General features: G+C 33.6%; 1 protein-coding gene across 7 annotated transcripts in view; it reads right to left on the bottom strand.

Moving 5' to 3' along the window:
- Nucleotides 1–21,875, bottom strand: part of NAALADL2 (N-acetylated alpha-linked acidic dipeptidase like 2) — a 1,365,504-nt gene that overhangs the window by 1,146,475 nt on the left and 197,154 nt on the right. For 2 of the 7 annotated variants that reach the window (XM_021071192.1, XM_021071189.1), the window contains exon 3: nucleotides 9,712–9,775. The exons of 4 other annotated variants lie outside the window; for them this stretch is intronic. The gene's annotated coding sequence lies outside the window, so the exon portion shown is untranslated. Of the gene's footprint in view, nucleotides 1–7,372; nucleotides 7,396–9,711; nucleotides 9,776–21,875 lie in introns of those variants that run through there. One more of the 7 variants, XM_021071190.1, reaches the window with a different exon arrangement.

Raw genomic sequence — 21,875 nt, 5'->3', positions numbered from 1 at the left:
AATTTGACTCATTAGTTTTTATAGATATTTCTTATAGTGAGTTATTACTTGATAAAAAATTTAAGCCTGAGGTACAAAAATTTTAAAGCATTTTGTTTGGAATGCAAATGTAAGAATTATTACCTTGAGGAAACACTGAAATTTAAATACTTTACTGAAAGATAATAACATAAACATAGGTTAACCTCAATAAAGAATAATAATATGTTTAACATGTGATTTAAAGTTTCTAAGACCCTTGTATATATATTGCCTCATTTAATCTACTTTCAGGCCTTGTTATTTGTAGATAAAGAAAAGATCTTTAATAAGAGGTTAAAAAAATCAAAGTACAAAATTCTAGGACTGGGAATCTGGGGTTAACAGATGCAAACTATTGCTTTTGGAATGGAAAAGCAATGAGATCCTGCTATATAGCACTGGGAACTATATCTAGTTACTTATGATGGAGCATGAGGGAGGATAATGTGAGAAAAAGAATGTATATATGTATGTGTGACTGGGTTACTTTGCTGTACAGTAGAAAATTGACAGAACACTGTAAACCAACTACAATGGAAAAAATAAAAATCACTTAAAAAATCTAGGACTTCATGTTTAAAATCTAGTTGTCTTTCAATTATATAACAATACTTATTATAATATTAGGTATCTGCATATGTGCCTATAATAGTTTATAAAACTCTTTGGGGGTATATTAAAAAAAAACTGAGTTTATGCAACCTAATAATAATAAAAGTTCATATCAGGTGAATACTGGCTATGACAAAACCAAAAATAATATATGTAAATTGCTCACATAAAATATTCAAACTCATTCTCAAGATTGTCATTTTCCCCATCAAATGACTAGAGCCTTACTACATGAAGCCACCACTGTTCCTACTCTTATACTTTCTCTTTTTAAATATTTTTAAATCTTCAAAGGTTTCATTAGCCATGGAACTTCAATCCAGTGAAGAGCACTTTGAATGATCTTCACAACTGGTCAATTACTGAGTGAACTTTAAACTGTAAGTGCTTCATATGTGGTGTAAATCCAAGATCAGCTTTCAAAACCAAAGCAGCTATCAACTTGATCAAATAATTAGCGCACAATTCTCTAGCCCATCAAGAATCAGAATGCAAACACATTGCTCCAAAGACTCTCCAGCATGTCCAGACCACTGAACTTGAATAACATTAAAGAAATTTTTGGTTTCTGCCTGAATTAAAATCAGCAGAATACAAAGTAAATAGCCACCCAATATTTTTCATTTCTTCTTTTTCTAGGAGGTTGTCTGTGGACACTTGAATTTATTGTGCTAAATAATATTGTTCTAAGTAAAAGCCTCAGTAAATTGCTGAAAACATTGCAACATAAAATGAAACTCAGTAGATTTACTGAAAATATTTTTTTTCTTCACTTAACATGGTTATACAATGTGTCAATTATCTAGTCACTTAGAATTCACAGGGAGAAAGAAACAACTTTCTCTATAGAGAATCAGTTGGCTTTCATAATATTCAGAGAATATTTGCATAATAACACTGCTACAGCTGCAAGGTTAAATCCATTAATTTATTGGGAACAGAACAGGCTGTTCTGGTTGGCTGTTACAAAAATTGCTTTTTGCTCTTGTCTTTTCCACCATCAAGTATTTGCTGCGAGCACACAATTACTGCAGCAAAGCCTATGTTGCCAAGCGAGAAACCTTATTTAACATGGAAAGTGGCGAACACTTCACTTTCTGAAAATGAAAAAAATTAATCTTGAAAAGCTTCCTAATTAACATTTTCTCCTTCACCAGTTGTTTCATAGGATAAAGCAGAGGATGGCAACTCAGATGAAGGTTAACTAGATGAACCCATTTCTTCAGTGGTTCTCAAGTGCAAATGTCATCCCTAAACAGTCTCTCTTCAAAACTAGAAATAATCTCAAAGCTTCCTTAGGTATTTTCCCCCTAAATGGTAAATTTAAAAATAGAATACTTATTTCCAAAAGTCAAATGAATAAACTGTCTCTTGAAGTTCACATTATATGCTCAAGAGTTGCTGAATAATAAAAGTAAAGCAAATTCACACCATTTTTATGAATTCCTAGCAAAAATCATTAAAACAAGAAAGGGATAGACCAAGACTTAAATCGCATTTTGAAAATGAACTACATTCAGCCAAGTATTGACAATGCATATAACCTATAAAATAACTAAGTTGAGAAAGTTTTTCCTGCCCAAGATGACTAAATCCCAGAAAAATAAAATTAATGAGAACTCACATTTTTTTTTAACTTGAGAATTTATAAACTGTTTACTTTGTTAAAAAGGAATGGAGTCATTTACAAACATAAATAACAACATACATTTTTGTATTACATTCAGCTAATGGAATGAATTCTGGGGTGAAAGGAGAAAGTCAGACAAAATGGCACAGACAGAAAAAAAAAAAAGCTGAGTGAAAGGAGAGAGGAAGTAAAGAGGAAAAGGATATGTGAAAAGTAAATTTCTGTTCTTCATCAACCCAAACCTTGGCCTCTTCCTATACTTCTTGGGTCCCTGTAGAAAGGCAGACAGGTTATTTAAAGGAAAGTCTTTGAGTGTTTCTACAAAAAAAACAAATACTCAAATATTTTCAGTAGTATGTTGGAAATCCTTTGAAAGTACAAAGATCGCATAAATATACTCGGGGAATGGTTGAGTAAAAGTGAGACATTTTCCTTTGAAACAAAAACACTCATTATCTCAGAATGTGTACATTTTCAGTACCTGTAATACAAGGCATTCTTGTGCCATTGCTCTCCCTTTTTAACTTACCAATTTTATATTATTCTTTCAAGACCCAAGTCAAATAGGACTATATTTGGGTCTATGAAACTAACCTAGATCCCCACAATCTAAATTAAACGTTTCTTCTTCCAAATCCCCATATTTACTTTTACTTCTGTTATGAAACTGAATATGTATTACAGTTAAGTTGTGAGTTTCTTGAAGGAAGATGATGTCATTTACCTAGTAGCCCCAATACCTTGAACAATTCCTTACATAAAGTAAGCATGTAAAACATATTTGGTGATCTATGTTGGAATTTCTTCCAGTAGAAGATATTTTATTGGACTAATTCTCATATAGCAAAATGTGTCCTTTTCTTTAATTAAGAAATAATAATCCACATATTACTTAGACTGACCATGTACAATGGTTTCCCATTTTACTCAGACTACAAGTTAGAGTCTTTAAAATTACCTACAAGTCCCATGACCTCCCTGACTTAATTTATTTCCACTCTCTTCCCCCTCTTCCACTCTCATTCTACCCCTCCACTTGAATCCCAGTGACCTCCTTGCTCGACTTTTCTTACCACAGGGCCCTTGCACTTCTTTCTTTCACTGGCAGCTTTTCACTGCTCTTCCTTTAGATAACCACCAGGTTCACCCCTTGACATCCTTCAGTTCCTTACTCAAAAGTCACTTTAGTTAGATGGGTAAATCAATAGGTAGGTGGATGGATGGATGTATAGATGGATGGGTCACTGAGTATGTTGGTGAATGTATGGTTTGCTGGTGGTATGGGTGAAGGACAAAAGGATAAGTAAGTGGATACATGAATGGGTGGATGTGTTGATGAATGCTTGCAAGATGGGTAAATGCTTTGGTGAATATATGGGTGGATGGATGGGTAGGTAGTTAAGTAGATTAAAAACAGTCACCTCAGTTAAAAACTTCTAAGCTATCTTACATAAAATCATACACTGACACTTCCTATTCTTTCCCCTACTTTATTTTTCTCATTAGCAAGTGTTTCTCTCTGATACATAATATAGAAACAGACACATCATCATCATCACCACATTATGATATATATTTATTTATCTTACTAAAAGATAAGCTCGAGAAGGGCAGATATTTTTTCTCAATTTACTCAGTGTTCTACTCCCAAAGGATAGATAGAGTTTGATCTGTAGTAGGCCCCATGTACTGAATGCTGATTAAATCAGTAACATTTTCTATATATCCTTTGATAAAGTAAATGTCTTAAGCAGATAACACAGATTTTTGTTTTTGCATTTGCAGCCCCATTCCACTTTTAAACTTTTTATGGAAACGGCTATATTCCAACACTTGAAATTAGAGAAGCAAAGTCTAGCTATTCTCTAATGTGAGAGAGGAGAAGTGAACATTTAAATTCATTGTGTCAAGGTAGCAGAGTCTCACGAGGACAAAGATTATCTGAATCACAGAAATCTCTTGGCTCATTCTAATCAAGAAGAAAGCTTAGAACATCCATAGACTAAAATTTATGTAATGTATGTGCATTTATCTGATACTTTAGATATTTGTACATCCACATTCATAGCAGCACTATACACAGTAGTCAAAAGGTAGAAGCAATCAAATGCTAATCAACAGATGAGTGCATAAAGATATAGCATATATATATATACATATATATATATATATATATATATAAACACACACACACAATGGAATACTATTAAGACTTTGAAAAAGAATGAAATCTTGTCATATGCACAGCATGAATGAGGACTTTATGATAAGTGATATAGGTCAGACCCAAAAAGACAAATAACACATAATGCCACTAATAAGAAGTATCTAAAGTAGTTCAACTCAGAAACAGAATAGAAGGGTGGTTGCCAAGGACTAGAGGGAGGGAGAAATGAGGAATTACTCAATGGGTATAGAGTTTTAGTTTTGCAAGATGAAAAAATTAGAGCGATCTCTTGTATAATGTGAATATATTTAACGCAATTGAACTCTACACTTAAAAAGTTAAGATGATGAGTTTTACGTATTTTTGTTCACAATTAAAACATTTTTTAAGAAAATAATGGATTGGGGAGTTCCCGTCATGGAGCAGTGGCTAACGAATCCGACTAGGAACCATGAGGTTGCAGGTTTGGTCCCTGCCCTTACTCAGTGGGTTAAAGATCCGGCGTTGCTGTGAGCTTCGGTGTAGGTTGCAGAAGCGGCTCGGATTCCGCGTTGCTGTGGCTCTGGTGTAAGCTTGTGTTGCTCAAAAACTAATATTTGGGTCATCAGACCAAAATTATATAAAGACATATTTTGAACTGATATATAAGAAAGAGCTTTATAACAATCTGAACTCACCCCAAATGGAATGAGCTGCCTTGAAAACAGTAGGGGTAATGATATAAAGGATGTATCATTATCTGTCAAGGCTAGGGAAAACTTTGAATTCCATGCTTTCATGACTTCTTAGATAGGAGCATTTTGTAGCTAATTTAAAGGAACACAAACTTTCATAGAACTAGTCATTATACTACAAACCTGTTTGATTTGTAGAATAATGTTTTATCTGTTTGATAAAATGTGGCTTGCCAGAGTTCCCATTGTGGCTCAGTCGTTAACGAACCTGACTAATATCCATGAGAATGTGGATTTGATCCCTGGCCTCACTCAATGGGTTAAGGATCTGGTGTTGCCATGAGCTATGGTGTAGCTTGCAGACATGGCTCCAATCCCATATTGCTGTGGCTGTGGTGCAGGCTGGCGGCTGAAGCTCTGATATGACCTCTAGCCTGGGAAAGTCCAGATGCCATGGGTATGGCCCTAACGAGACAAAAAGACAAAAAAAAAATGTAACTTGGCAACCTAAGTATCCATTAACAGATGAATGGACAAAGAAGATATGGTACATACATACAATGGAGTACCACTTAGACATAAAAAGAAAGGAAGGAAGGAAGAAGGAAAGAAAGGCAGAAAGAAATAAAGGAAAGAAAGAAAGGGAAAGAAGGAAGAAAAGGAGGGAGGAAGGGAGGAAGAAGAAGGACAGACAGATGGATATGGTATATATACACAATGGAATATAACTCAGCCGTTTAAAGAATGAAATATTGCCATTTACAGCAACATGGGCCTAGAGAATATTGTGCTTAATGAAATAAATCAGACAGAGAAAAAACAGTGTATGATATTACTTACAAGTGAAATCTAAAAAACAAACAAACAAACAAAAAACCTAGCAAACATAACAAAAAAGAAATAGAATCACAGATACAGATAATAAATTAGTGGTTACAATAGGGAGAGGGAAGTGGGGAGGGCAATAAAGGGTTAGGGAATTAAGAGGTAAAACTATTATGTATAAAATAAGCTACAAGTATATGTTGTAAAACAGGGAATATAGCCAATGTTTTATAACAACTATAAATGGAGCATAATATTTAAAAATCATGACTTACTGTATTGCACATCTGTAACTTATATAATATTGTATATTAACCATGCTTCAGTTAAAAAATTTGACTCCCCTGACTCAAAAAGTTAAATTTCAAAAGATGTCCTAAAACATATAAAAAGTTGATCAATATCATTAGGCATCAAGAAAAGAAATAATCACTATAAACTCACCAGATAGGTTAACATTAAAAATTCAAAAAATGCTAAGTGTTGATAAGAAGTATTGTGACTAGACCTATCATATATTGTGTAAACTGGAACACTCATTTTGGAACACTCGCTGGTGTCTACTAAACCTGAAAATATGTCTATCACATAACATAGAAATTACACTCTAGGTACATAGCCCTCAACATTCATACAAATATGCATGAAAAGCAATAATATTAATAGAATACTCACGAAAAACAATAATATTCATAGAAACAATCAAATGGATACCAAGATAATATATAGTAATGAAAACAGACTACTAATACAGCAGAAATATGGATGAATCTCAGAAACACAGTTTTGACTGAAAAATGTCACACACAAAAAAAACACATACTATGTCATTCCATTTTTATAATGTTCAATGAAAGGCAAATCTAATCAATGTCATTATAAATTAGGATGATGGCTCCCTTTGGGGAGGAAGGAGAGTTTCTGGAATAATGATAATATTCTACTTTTTTTTTTTTTTCAAGCCATACCTTCAGCTTAGGGAAGTTCACAAGCCAGGGATTGAACCCAAGCTGCAGCTGTGACCTATGCCACAGCTTCAGCAATGCCAGATCTTTAACCCACTGTGCTGGGCCAGGGATCAGATCTATGCCTCAGCTGCAATCCAAGGCACTGCAGAGACAATGGCAATGGTTAACCTGTTATCCCACGGCAGGAACTCCAATATTGTACTTTCTGATGGGTGGAAAATTCGCAATGTAATTTTTACTCTGAAAAAAAAATCAAGCTTAACATTTTTAATTGGCATTCTTTCTAAATGTATGTCATAGTTCAATAAAAAGGCTATTTTTTTAAAAAAAGAGTTAACTTACTGTCTATAAAATCAGACAAATGTATGTGGAAATCCATATAATTTCTGTACATTCTCATCTAATCCCAAGAGAGTTTAGCAAAGACATTTAAATTCCTTGCGGTGTTGCTTATGAAAATACAGAATATTAGTACCTGAAGGAGGCATAGAAATGATCTGCTCCAAATCCAGGCTTGGGAACTAAGAAAAAAGATACAGGAAAGAAACAGAAGCCCAAAGGAGTTATCTTTCCTAAAATCAATTGATAGGTAGATATAGACCCTGGTCCAGAACATAGGCAGCTGACAACACATCTAATGAGTTCCCTCTACTTTGGAAATCCAAAATTTTCCTCTCATAACCACAAAGCTGCTTGTTTGTTTGTTTTTTCTTACTGTTGGCAGAAAATAACTACTTAACTCTTATAATAATTCCAAGGAAAATCCTTTTCCCTTAATTTGTGGATCAGCCAGTTTTAATTTCGTATTTCTTCCCAAGTCTGCTGAGAAGTGCTGCATAAATGTTTAAGGCATGGATACAATTTCCACAAGACTGAGTTTAGAGTCTACCTTGAAATGAAAAATGGTGCTGATATTTAGAAAATGAAAAATAGTGAGCTAGCCTTCTGGCTCAGCAACTGAATGTTCCACTATGGCACAAGTTGCTTGGTATGCTATAAATTTTTCCATCTTAAGCTCTAAGAGACAGAATGAAGACCTGAGGGACTTTGTTGGTTCCAGTGATCTATCAAGTAACTTCAGGAGCTGAAAAATTTGCATCTTTTGGCATGTATAATGCCAGATACATTCAACCCAGTGAGATAGTAAATCAATATCACTTTAAATTATGAGACAAAGCACTAAGCACAGGAGCAAAGCACCTGCCAGAGATAAGAGCACCAAACAGAATTATCATCCAACCCAAGTATCAGAAACTGAACATTCAGACCATTAAACTGTCCACCATGATACACTAAATGGATAACATATGAAACATATGTAGATATACACATTTAAAAACACATACATTATTTAACTAACAACACTAAAAAATGCACTCTATTTCAGTCTAACAATAAAATATTTATGATCCCATCAATTAAAACTACTCATTTAAAAAATCACTAATTGGTATTGGTATGAGAATCTATGCTTCTAAAAACCCCATATAAAGATCCTTATAGTCCATGATTTATATATTGATAAAATGTGAGAGTCAATGTGAGACTATTTGCTTGTCAATGTGAGATTTGCCCCACATCTGCCTACTTTATGTGCAATATGTTAACTGGTTATAGGATTATTCAATGAAAGATTATGAACTTTTTTTTGGCTGCACTCACAGCATACAGAAGTTCCCCAGCCAGGGACTGAACCCATGCCATAGCAGTGACCTGAGCCACAGCAGTGATAATGCTGGATCCTTAACTCACTGAGCCACTAGGTAACTCCAAGATTATGATTTTTTTTTTACCACAAAACATTGTAGAGGTATGAAGAAGAAATTCCATTTTATTAATCACATAAACTTACATTTTACATATATTTTTAATTTAACTACAAGTACTATTTTTGACTTTGTAATATTTTCTAAGCAGTCTTGCTTGTAACATGCCAGAAGGGTTGGCCAAATCACAGTTGGCCAAGAAGTACAGTGAATAAGGCATGCAAATCTCCATTACTTCTCAGTGTTATTTTCACAACTGGATTAATATTGTCTTGCAAACATATATATCTATAAATATTTAAATCAATTTTATCTTATTTGTTCTTCATTCACTATTTGAAAGGAGTTGAGATAACTTCAATGGGAAAACATAGTTTTCTCCAAAGATGCATTACTCTATTTAGGAAAGACATTTCATTTCTGATTTTTCAATGTAAATTTATGTTAGCTGTTTTTTAAGGGCACTAGAATGTGTTTTTAATAGTAATAGTAAAACAGAGTAATAGCTATAGTTTTTAATAGTAATTTACATAAAAATGATACTTTGTAAGCAATTGTTATATTATTTAATACTAAAATTTGCTGCAGAAAAACAGCTACATTATAGCAATATAGCTTTACCTCCAAAACTCTCTTGCAGTGCTTATGTGAGTGTAATCTATGTAAAACACTTGGGTGTCAGTACACAATAAATACAGAGCCAATTATAAGATCATGGATATTGTGGTGTGAATAACTTCAAAGGATACCACTAACTTTCTGGCTTCTAAAAATGACCCAACCTGTAGTAGTACAGGCCATATTCAACCTGGCCATATTCAGTGGCCCAAAATAGCACAACAATAAATACTTGAAATGTAATAAGAATGATGTAGCCAAACTTAATTTTCCATGAGGGGAATTTCTGCACATTTAGCATAAAATTGGGATTTTCTGATTGTTTTCCTGCAGACCAGCTCATCATATTAAAGTTTTTCATTTATGCATTCCCAACTTTTCTCTCGACAGGATTGCTTTTATTAACTCCAGACAAGTTATCTTTCCTTACTTATCTTTCTGTTGAGGAGAATATTCGTTTTCAACTCAATAGGCCTCAGGACATAATCACATTTCTGCAAAATAATTGATATTTTTAATAACCATGAGTCAGCCAAAAAAGGTTAAATTATGTTTTAAGCTTTCTGACTAATAAGGAAAGTAAATTTGTTATAAAGTTGTCTAAAATTTCTCCTATGAATCATATAAAGAAGAAATTGTAATTTTGATAATGTCCTTAATAAGTTTTTAATAATAAATATAGAAGCAAATTTCATATTCTTTATACTTTTCATTTTAAGCTGAGAAAATAAGACCAAGAAGTTCAGTAAAACTTCTAAAAGAACCTAGCTTTTACCCTCAAACCATGCACAAAAATAAACTCAAAATGTCTTAACAACCTAAATATAAGACAGGACACCATAAAACTCCCAGAAGAAAACAGGCAAAATATTCTCTGACATTAACCATACAAGTGTTTTCTTAGGTCAGTCTCCTAAGGCAACAGAAATAAAAGCAAAAATAAACCAATGGGACCCAATCAAATTTACAAACTTTTGCACAGCAAAGGAAACCCATGGAATGGGAGAAAATAGTTTCAAACAATGCAACCATGAAGAGTTTAATCTCTAAATTATACAAACAATTTATACAACAGCAAAAAAGCCAACAACCCAATTGAGAAATGGGCAGAAGAGCTGAGTAGAGATTTCTCCAAAGATATATAGATGGCCAACAGGCACATGAAAAATTGCTCAACATCACTTATTATTAGAGAAATGCAAATCAAAACTACTATGAGGTACCACCTCACATCAGTCAGAATGGCCATCATTAATAACTCTACAAATAGCAAATGCTGGAGAGGGTGTGGAGAAAAGGGTATCCTTTTTAACTGTTTGTGGGGATGTAAATTGATACAACCACTATGGAAAACAGTATGTAGATACCTTAGAAAACTATACATAGAACTACCATATGACCCAGCAATCCCACTCTTGGACATACATCCAGACAAAACTTTTATTGAAAAAGTTACATGCACCCCTGTGTTCAGTGCCACACTATTCACATTAGCCAAGACAATATCTGGAAACAACCTAAATATCCATTAATGGATGAACGGATTAATAAGACATGGTCCATATACACAATGGAGTACTACTCAGCCATAAAAAAGAACAAAATGCTGCCATTTGCAGCAACATGGATAGAACTAGAGATTCTCATGCTAAGTGAAGTAAATCAGAAAGAGAAAGACAAATACCATATGATATCACTTACATCTGGAATCTAATATATGGCACAAATGAACCTATCTAGAGAAAAGAAAAAAAAACTCATGGACATGGAGAACAGACTTGTGGTTGCCAAAGGGAAGAGGGAGGGAATAGGATGGACTGGGAGTTTGAGATTAGTAGATACAAACTATTGCATATGGAGTGGCTAAGCAATGAGATCCTGCTGTACAGCACAGGGAACTATATTTAGTCACATGTGATGGAACATGATGGAGGATAATGTGAGAAAAAGAATATATTTATGTATGACTGGGTCACTTTGCTGTACAGAAGAAATAGACAGAATATTATAAAGTAACTATAATTTTAAAAAATAAAAAAATGAAAAAAGAATCTAGCTTTATCTGAGCTAAAGCTTAAAGCAACATTAGCTCTAAAATATCAATGACAATTGATAGCACATATTGCGTGTTTACCATATATAAGGTACTATGCTAGAAACTTTAGGTAAATTAACTTCTTTAATCTTCAAAATAAATCTGTAATTTGGTTTTATTTTTATCCCAACAATAGAGATGACAGCACTGAGGCTTCCTCTGAGACTGAGGCTTAGCCTTGTCATCCTAATCACTATGTCTTCATTACTTATCAACTTGCGGGAGAAGAAATACCAACATCGCCAAGATACATCAGGGCTACTTGCAAGTTCACATGCTCTCCATCATTTATATATATTCTGTCTAGGTGGAGTTTCTCCTAGTTCTAAGTAATCTAGAGTAAAGAGCTACTAACTGGAAAATGTCTGTTCCTCAGTGCATCAGTTAAGCAAAAGTTTAAATCATTTTTCAAAGAAGACATACACATAGCTAAACAACATATCAAAAGATGCTCAACATCACTAATCATCAGGGAAATGAAAATTAAAACCACAATGAGCTATCTCTCATACCTGTCAGAATGGCTATAGTCAAAAAGACAAGAAATAACAAGTGTTGGTGAGAATGTGGAGAAAAGGAAACCCTCATGAACTGTTGGTGGGAAAGTAAATTGGTGCAGCTGGCACAGAAAACAGTATGGATATTCCTCAAAAAACTAAAAATAGAATAACTGTACAATCCAGTAATTACACTCCTGAGTATTTATCCAAATAAAACAAAAATACTAATTTGAAAAGAATATGAACCCCTATATTCACTGTAGTATTATTTATGATAGCCAGGATATGGAAGTAACCCAAGTATGGAAGCAACTCAAGTATCTTTTAATAGATAAAAAGATAAAGAAGATGGGAATATGTATATATACACACACAATTGAATATTACTCAGCAATAAAAATAATGAAATCTTGCCATTTATGACAACATGGATGAACCTAGAGGCTAAGTAAAATAAGTCAGGGAAAGACAAATACTATATGATTTCACTTACATGTAGAATCTAAGAAATAAAACAAATGAAACAAATAAATAAGAAAACAGGATCAGAACAAACAGGTAGTTTTCAGAGAGGGAGATAAGGAGAGGAGAGAAATAGATGAGGTACAACACTAGGCACAAACTTCCATTTGCAAAATGAATGAGTTGCAGATATGAAACGCAGTGTGGAGAATACAGTCAATAATTATGCAATATATTTGTATGGTGACAGATGGTACTTAGACTATTTTGACGGTCATCTTGAAATGTATAGAAATATTGAATGACTATATTGTGTACCAAGAACGAATAAACAAACTCTCAGAAAAAAAGAGTTCATATTTGTGGTTACCAGAGGTAGGGAAAGGAGAGGGAAAATTGGATGAAGGCAGTTAAAAGGTACAAACTTCCAGTTATAAGACAAATAGGTACTAGAGATATAATGTACAACATGACAAATATAATTAACACTAATGAGTGTTATATATAACAGTTCCTAAGATAGTAAATCTTGAGAGTGCTCATAAGAAAAGAAAACATTTTCTCTATTTCTTTAACTCTGTATCTATACAGAGATGACGGATGTTCACTGAACTTATTGTGGTAACCATTTTATAGTGTATGTAAGTAAAATTGTTATGGTGTATACCTTAAACTTATACAGTGTTCTATGTCAATTATGTCTCAGTAAAGCTGAAAGAAAAAAATTATTGAGAGTGCTTTGTGATTTTTAATATAGACTAATCCTTATAAAGCAAATAATAAACATTAAAAAGGAAAAATGTAAATTGGCATCTATAATCCAGAAGAACTAAAAAAACTGCATATTCTTTAATTATCCTTTAATATTAATTACAAAAAATAACCTATTCACAAAAGTTAGCCAATTATGAGTTCAGTTATAATATTTTCCAGTAATACTCCATGTTATTGATGAAACATCAGCCAATGTTGAATTCTGGGGTTGATATTTAAGACTTTTAATCTATACTCATCCTGAAAAAATGCTATCTGAGGAAATAACTATAGACAAGGCCTAGACTTTCCTCAGAAAATAATTATAGGTAAATTTTGACTATAAACAAATGAACAATCTAGGTGCCAAATATCTTAATGAAGCTGAATCTTTCCATTTAAGCATACTTAATTCAGACTGAGATTTCTACACATGTAAAGGCTACACTTTTCCCCATCAAATAATAATCAATAATGATATACCAATTTTACTCAGTATATGTCTCAATATTGATTTTCCTGACAATTCTAAATAATGCTTTCCTATTAATAACTCAAAAGAAATTATATGCTCAAAAAATTTTAAGATAAATCAATTATATTTGCTGAAAAGTCTCTAGATCAATGGCTTTTTATTTAGCATAGAATATTATTACAAAAATTAATACACTTTCTTAGCTTTAGAAATAAGGCAAAAATTACATTCCTCTTGTGTATTTTTTTTTTTTTTTTGTCTTTTTAGGGCTGCACCCACAGCATATGAAAATTCCCAGGCTAGGGGTCAAATCAGAGCTATAGCTGCTGGCCTACACAACAGCCACAGAAACACAGGATGATATCCGAGCTGCATTTGCAGGCTACACAACAGCCCATGGCAATGCCGGATCCTTTACTCACTGAGCAAGGCCAGGGATTGAACCCTCATTCTCACAGATACTAGTCAGTTTTGTTACCATCGAGCCACAAGAGGGGCTCCTCTCTTGTGTATTAAAAAAGTACAGTGTGTTTTCTTCTTATCAGAACTGTGCAGAGGGAAATGACTATTCATTGCAGAAGAATTTCTCATGATGAAGGGAGAAAGAATAAAAATTATCCAATAATTACCTACTAAAATTATATATGACATTTTTGATGAATCATTCTTTCATATCCTCAGAGATACAGCATATTGTTAAAATGGGAATAAAGATCTTTCCAAACTGATATTCAGAACCAATGTACAAAATCTTAACAAATATTATGATTTTAAACAAATCACTTTGTATATCTTGTTGACAACTTTCCATATGTAGTGACTACAAATAATAACAACTTTCCAATCTAAAAAATGACCAATCATAAAGTGTCTTAAAATTCTGTGAGGAAAATAAAAAAACTTAATGCATATATTAACACTGAATAAGTTAACTTTATTCAGTGAAAATTGCATTCTGTCAGTCACAAAGAATAGTAAAAAACATGGAGGAATTTCAGGCATCTGACTAATAGCTTAACCAAATTCAAAAATGTAATCATTTAAATAAATTTTCCTTTTATTAATCTCTTTTGAAAATGATAAAATCACATTTTTCTATAATAAATATATATTTGATTATAAAATTGGAAATAATCTAGAAAAATAGCCACATACTACATACTATATTTCTAATGGCCCATAACTTATGGTAGACATTCTCTCATTTTTTAAATCAAAAATTTTGTTTGTTTGTTTTGGTTTTTAGGGCCACACACACAGCATATAGAGGTTCCCAGGCTAGGGGTTGAATTGGAGCTACAGCTGCCAGCCTACACCACAGCCTCAGCAACGACGGATCCAAGCCACGTCTGCGACCTACACCACAGCTCACGGCAACGCCAGATCCTCAACCCACTGAGCGAGGCCAGGGATAAAACCTGCATCCTCATGGATCCTAGTTGGGTTCGTTAACCTCTGAGCCACAAAGGGAACTACCAAAATGTTTATTATATTCTGTACATTCAGATTCTTAACAATGATTTCAAAATCCTGTCTCAAAGAACATAAACTGAATACTAGCTATTTCCAGCAGAATTCCAGACATAAACAGAGGACACACTAAAGAGAGATGAAGGCAGGGCTAAGGAAATCTGCAAACAAGGACTAAGGGAAACAGGAAGCCCCTGAGTCTTAAAGGAGTCAAGAGGAGTGGGAAGTATTAATGGAACCTAGCAAGAGTGGGAACTGTTGAAAATGAGCCACAGGGCAGTATAAGTGACCACAGGCAGATGAGTTTGCCTCCATCTGTTAAATACAGCCCACAAAACGGGAGGTGGGGGTACAGAGATAAGATCTTGACCTCTCTCTTTTCTCACGCACCGAACTTGTGCCTATGCCTCCCACTGGCTGAACCCAGTAGGTTAGAAGGCTAGTGAGTTTGGATGATGCAGTCCATTGAGATGAAACTTCCAGGACAGAGTGCAAGGCAGAGAGGAAAATGGTTCTGAAGAATGAGCTCTTTTCCTTTCTTTCAAATACATGTAGTAAAAATATGAACTAGATTTCAACTTAAATTGAAAACAAAATTTAGCATCATAAACACATAGTCATATTGGAAAATTCAGAGAACAAGTTCATGTTCTTTTTTGTTTTTATGTTAAAGAAAATAATACAAATTTAATGGCAGTACAGCTTGATGATATATATTACTTCAAGTTGTAATAGTACTTGTTTCAAATAAATTACATTTATTACCAAAAAATAAAGCTATTTACTTGGGTGAAAAAATGTTTTTTATTACTTTAACAACACACCTATACAGAAAATATGATCTGTAGGAAACTATTGCATCGAAAGCCTTACAGTAATTACCTTACCCCCCACAAAAACCCCTCGTAATAAAAAACAATCAATTTGAAAACTGTAGAACATATCTTCACTAAAATGAAGTCACCTCAACAAAAAGGCACAAAGATTCCTTTAGCCATTATCCTTTTTTGCCTAATCCTTCTCTTCCAGTTTCATTTCTTTTTGTGTTATTATAACTATTCCTAAGAACTAAAGACTGGATCAATTTCAAATTTAAATTTAAATATACAAATCAAAGGTATAAAGGAATATTTGTTAAGGATCATATTCTTTTTTGCATGTATTACCCTAACAATGGTTATTAATATTTCTTAGATAATCCCTTTTGAGAATATGATTAAAACTGTAGAAACCTGGCCTACAGGCATGTACATACATATAAATTTGGCAAGGATCATATGTGGCCCAGTTAAGGAGAAGCAATATATTAGAATTAATCACTACTTTTACCTATAGTTTTTGAGAAATCAATACAAGTAAGTATACATAAAAAAGTTTAGTAAAAAGGGGGAAAGAAAGAGGTCTGTGATTATTACAACTTCAACATAAGAAAAAGGCAAAAAATGTAAAAACTGAAAGATAATAATGGAGCCTTATAACAGGGCAATGTTACCTTATAACTGCATTTATAATTTTGTTGTTATTTTTATTTTTCAATTTTTTTATTAAAGTATACTTGGTTTACACTGCTCTGTCAATAATTTTGTTATTATTCTTCATAATGCAAGATGCAACCCATCACAGATACACCATTTCTTATGTACCAATACAAGAATGAAAAATAACTGTAATGAAACCATGACACAAAGCAATGGTGATACAGCATTTCTTAAAAGAGTGCTCCATTTTTGACTCCAGGATTTACTTCCAAGTAGATAAGACCAATTCTATGAGTTTTGGTGCTGTTTCCCTATTCGATGATACTTATATGTTCCTTCTTTCTCAGCAGAATCACATTGTGTTAGAAGTTAAGCAGCTTCTGTTGAAAGTTAGTAGGAAGTTTGTTAAAATAAATTCAACTACCTGTACAATACATCAATCGGGCATTATAGACTGCTTTGAAATTGCATATACATATTCTGAGAGATTTGATTTAAATACTGTTTCTCTGTGCATGATGGCCACCCTCTTTACACAAATCTCAGTAACAAAATATAGCAGACCTTTTCTACTTTAGGGTATTCTTCTTTCTTGGTCCATATAAAGTACTAGACTGTCACTTTGCAGGAAAATATGAGGTTGTAATTCTTCCTCCAATGATGAATATTTGCTTCATTGACATAAAATGTACACACAGTTTTGTTTTACCATGCCTTTCTGTACACACAATCACTTTTCATTTCAATGCCAAATTGAAATAGTTATGTAATATTTATGAGGACATTTGAAATAACAGTTAAACTCAACATTTGTAAAGTACCACTAATATACATAACAGTCGAAATGATGATCGTATGAAGAGCTTAACAAGTTTGTGCACACTTAGGCAATAACAACCACTTTGCCATCCTTGCCTGGATGCTGGTGATTTTAAGACATTCTTGATAGCAGGGCACATTCTGATTTCTGAGATATCAAGATATGTTGTATACAATTTATATTCTAATACTGACAAAATACAGTTTAAAATTCTTCTTGGAGTTTCCGTTGTGGCTCAGCAGATTAAGAATTTGACATGATGTCCCTGAGGATGTGGGTTCAATCCCTGGCCTCACTCAGTGGGTTAAGGATGCAGGGTTGCTGCAAGGTGTGGCATATGTCACAGAGGCAGCTCAGATCTGGTGTTGCTGTTGCTGTGGCATAGGCTTGCAGCTGCAACTCCCATTCAACCTCTAGCTCCGTATGCCACAGGTGCAGCCCTCAAAAGAAAAATAAATATCCTCCTCATTTGGTAATGATACCAGTTCAGCAGCTGAACATATAAAGTATGTTTTCAGTATAAAGCGACTTACATTATATTATTGGGATTATTCTCTTTTCAATTTTTTGTTTGTTTGTTTTTGGTCTTTTTAGGGCTGTACCTGTGGCACATGGAGGTTGCTAGGCCGGGGGTCCAATCAGAGCTTTTGCTGCTGTTATACTCCAGAGCCACAGCAACACCAGATCCGAGCCACGTCTACGACCTACACCACAGCTCACGGCAACGCTGGATCCTCAACCCACCGAGCAAGGCCAGGGTTCAAACCCGCAACCTCACGGTTCCTAGTTGGATTCGTTTCCACTGTGCCACGATGGGAACTCCTATTTTTCAATTTATATTAAGGTTATAGTTAATTTTTATTTGAAAGTCATTGACATTTTAATAATTGGAAAAATGTTCAGAGACATGTAACTCAACAGTTAATATTTATGATTATTTGCTATTTATCAAAGCACTTCATCATTAACTTTTTACCATGTAATATCTTCAGGATCTTCTTTAGAATCATGTGAGAAAATTTCAAGATCATCTTTGACAGGATACCTACTGAGATTTTTCCAGGTTAAGGTGGCATTCTAAGGCAAATATAATGATTCTCTAACAACAACACAAATGACTGTTGTTCCTGTTCTAAATATTTATACAAGAATCTAAAAACTTAGATTTTGTTATCGCTATTTTACAATGTCTTTACAGATACCATGAATTCCTTTTATATCTCATTAATTTTGGATTTAAAAAAATAGTATGCATACAGTCAATTAATGTTAATACCAGTTTGGCCAAAAGTAAAGTGAAGATAGAAACATAAAATGAGCAATTTTACTACAAGACTCATAAACTGGTACTGGAATCAATTCAAAAGTGAGTTGGTTCAATCAGAAAGTTCGTGCCATGGGAACAATAGAACAACATAGGAGCAGCTTCTCAATTTGAATTTTTTAAAGGAAAACTTTTGTTTAGATGCACATTTTTGACATACTAAAATAACAGGCTAATTACCTTTATTTTTTTTTTTCCAGATCTCATATATCTGTCAGGTTTCTGCTAGCTTTTTCTTAAGAATATTATAGCACTGGAGAAAAAGAAACCATTCTTGTGGGGCCAAGTTAGCCCTTTCCAATTCATTACCAGACAACAAGAGTCTTAATTAATTTTAGGATGGTCATTGATTTCATTATCATAATCTCTGATTAATCTTGATTAAAAAATCTGGAAATAACAAACAGCATTGAAAAGTTAAACTTTCTTTATACATTTTTACTTCAGCTTGTGATACTTTCTAACACTTATTGTGATGGTATTCATTGGGCACTGGTGTCTATTAACTTTAGAGAAACTGTATTTCATAGTGTATCAAAAGCATAGTAGAGTACAATGCAAATAAAGGGGTCTGACCACTTTCTCTTCTTCTGGATGCCAAGAGGAATTTAGTCAAGGACATAAATGATATAAACCTCATATCTAACACAGAAAAGTATACCATCCCATAATATTACTAAATATTATGACACACAAATATTTATGAAAACTTTTGTTTAGATGCACATTTTTGATATATTTACTAAAATATCAGGATCATTTCCCTTTTTTTTTCTAGATCTCATATATCTTACAGATTTCATAGGAGAGGAAGGTTAGGTAAAATAAATCTTGGGATAATCTGTAGCTGCTTTCCTGGAAATAGGTGAGAAAAAATCATTTGTATATGTTTGATGAATTTCTCAGAGTCATAGAAACTCAGAATCCTAAAGTATCAATGAAATTAGGTAGAAGTAGGGGAAAAGAATAAAACACAACTTTTATTTATTGATCTTATAATAATAAATCAATACCTCCTTAATATTAATATCTCAATCTAAAATTTGAGTGTTTGGCTAATAACATTAAAAGCCTTCCTATATCTGTTTTCAAATACTTGTCAAACTTTCATTCAACATTTCCCTAAACTCTAGTTTAAGTTCCACTTTGCTATGTTCATACACAGATATGCTCTTATGAATTCGAGAATCAGCTCAGAGGCTACCTCCCCTAGGAAATCATATGCCACCACTAAGAAAATCATTTTCTACCCTAAAATCACAGAAAACTTTCTCAGCACTTAACATATTGCATTTTACATGTTTTTCTTTCCTACAAAATTGTAAAAGCATGAAAGTCAGAAATCCTTGCATTTATTTACTCCACACCAATTCTTGCCCTACTGACTTAAGAACACCAATAAACACATGCCAATGGTGAACAATAGCCTAAAAATGATAAACAGAATAAAAAAAGTAAAAGAAGTGCTTGATTACTTTTATTACATAGAGCATTCTATTGCATAAATGTACAACAATTTATCCATTCTACTATGGATGAACATTTGGGGCTATTAGAAATAATACTGTCATGAGTAAACTTTACATGATTTAGGGGGCGAATATATGTATTGGAGCTTAAGAAAGAGGTATGTTCATATATAGCGTACATTGCCAAATTGGTTTCATTGATTTACATTCCATCAGCAGCATATGAAAGTTCTGGTTGCTCCACATCCTTACTAACATATTTTTATTATGAGTATTTAAAATGTAATCATTATGGTAGCTATATAGTAGTGTTTCAATGTGCTCTTATTTGCATTGCCTTGATAACTAACACAAATAAATACTTTATCATATGGCTATTTGAACATTCTATTCTGTAAACTCTCTGCTCAAGTCTTCTGCACATTTTTCAATTGAGTTGTATTTTTTGACTTGTAGAAATTCTCAGTATTTGCAATGTATGTATGTGTCTTTTGTGGACTACATGTATTAAAATATATTCTCAAATTCTCTGCTTTTCCTTCTCACTTTCCTAATGATGTCTTTTGTTTTACAAAAATTCTTAATTGACTACAATATTTTTTTCACCTTATGTTTGGTGTTTTATGTATCATCTTTAAGAAATCTTTATCAGCCACAAAATGATGACAATATCCCCCCATGGCATTGTAGTCGCTATGAATGTCCAACTTTGTAGATAACTGGCAACGCCAGCTGTTACACTCTGAAATCTATCACCATATTCAGAGTCTACACTTGCCATAGTCAAATCCCAGGTAATGACTGAATGTGGCAAGGTTGCTAAGCAGGCCTGGTCCTGGAAGGTATAAGACTGTGCTAATGAGGGGAATTGACTGAAGGACTGCATCAGCCTTGCTTAACTTCCTTATAGTGGCACTATAGTTTCATACTTTCTCACCCAACTCGCCTTTCTTCTCTCCTTCTTTGAATAAGTCATCAGTGTTATAGTACTACAGCCTCTCCTGACTAATTTCCCATTTTCCCGCCAAAGTATCTCTACTAATAATTCTTTGGTCTTTGTCAGTTAGTTTGTTTGTTTGTTTTTATAGGGCAGTACCCGAGGCATATAAAGGTTCCCAGGTTAGGGTCTAATCAGAGCTATAGCTGCTGGCCTACACCAGAGCAACAGCAATGCAGGATCCAAGCCATGTCTGCAACCTACACCACAGCTCAGGGCAAAGCCGGATCCTTAACCCACTGAGCAAGGCCAGGGATAGAACCCACAACCTCATGGTTCCAAGTAGGATTGGTTTCCGCTGTACCACGACAGGAACTCTTAATAATTCTTTTGTACTTCTAATCTCCTTTTAGAGTTTGCTTCTGAACTGATCCAGACTAACATACTTAATTTGTAGAATTTTTGCCATTTTACAATTCACCTTTAGAACTATAATCCATCTGGAATTGATTTTTGTGTATGGTATAGGGGAGGAGACAAAATTTATCTTTGCCATATGGATATTCAATTGATCTGGCATTCTTTACAGAAAAAGCTATCCATTCTCCACTGGTCTTCAGTGTTGTCTTTTCCATAAATTAAAGGTCTTTACATATGTGCATATTTCTGGGTTCACTGTCTACATCAACATAGATGAAACAACATGAATGAAATAAGCCAGAAATAAAAGATAATGTTATTTGTATAAAGTTACAAAAAGGGAAAACAAATCCTTGAAATGGAAGTCATAGACAAGGGTTATCTTTAGGGA

Source organism: Sus scrofa, chromosome 13, assembly GCF_000003025.6.
Source record: "Sus scrofa isolate TJ Tabasco breed Duroc chromosome 13, Sscrofa11.1, whole genome shotgun sequence".
In the NCBI taxonomy this organism is placed as follows: Eukaryota; Metazoa; Chordata; class Mammalia; order Artiodactyla; family Suidae; genus Sus; species Sus scrofa.
Note: the sequence above shows the minus strand (reverse complement) of the source record. Positions and strands in the feature narration are given on the sequence as shown.